The sequence below is a fragment of the Galeopterus variegatus genome, unplaced genomic scaffold, assembly GCF_000696425.1.
Source record: "Galeopterus variegatus unplaced genomic scaffold, G_variegatus-3.0.2 Scaffold3927, whole genome shotgun sequence".
Classification (NCBI taxonomy): Eukaryota; Metazoa; Chordata; class Mammalia; order Dermoptera; family Cynocephalidae; genus Galeopterus; species Galeopterus variegatus.
This window is the reverse complement of record NW_007730038.1, coordinates 49055-49676: the sequence shown is the minus strand read 5'-3', so window position 1 is coordinate 49676 and position 622 is coordinate 49055.

The following is a 622-nucleotide window of genomic DNA, read 5'->3' as shown; positions in this document are numbered from 1 at the left end:
GCTCTTTTGTTAGGAAAGGAGGACTGTTGGCCTACCCTAGCATTTTCCCTGTGCACAGGAAGAGATGACCTGCACAGGAGCAACATGGCTGACAAGTGCTACCTTGGAGACCCAAGCTACCTGGGAGTAGTCCTGACAGCCAGCTCTGCAAGGAGGAAACAGGAAGGGCTGCAGAAAAAGGTCAGGATTTAACAAGGAAAGGGTGGAGGTTAAGAGCAGGGACCAGGGGAATATCTATGCATTTTACTATTAAATTAATAAGTGCATTTAAAATATACAGCCAAGACCTATGACATTTTTTGTAACAAGATTCTAGCTTATCTTCCCATTAGATCTTGTTGGGTTTTTTCTAATAGTATTTTATCTGGTCATGTTTTTCACACTAGGCCAGGAGGTCTTCTTAATTTCTAAAGTATAAAAATTCTTTCTGCTCCTCTTCTCAAATCTTCTCAGTTCTGGACACACTCAGCAACTCAGTGTGCCTTTTAATTAACTCTGTCTCCTCTAGCAATGATTTCACTTTAGAGAAAGTTCTGCTAGTAACTTACCACTGTGCAAGTCAAGAGGAAAAAGATCTTGGAGGAAGAAGAACACGTTTTTCTTTATTTCTTTTTAAGATAGT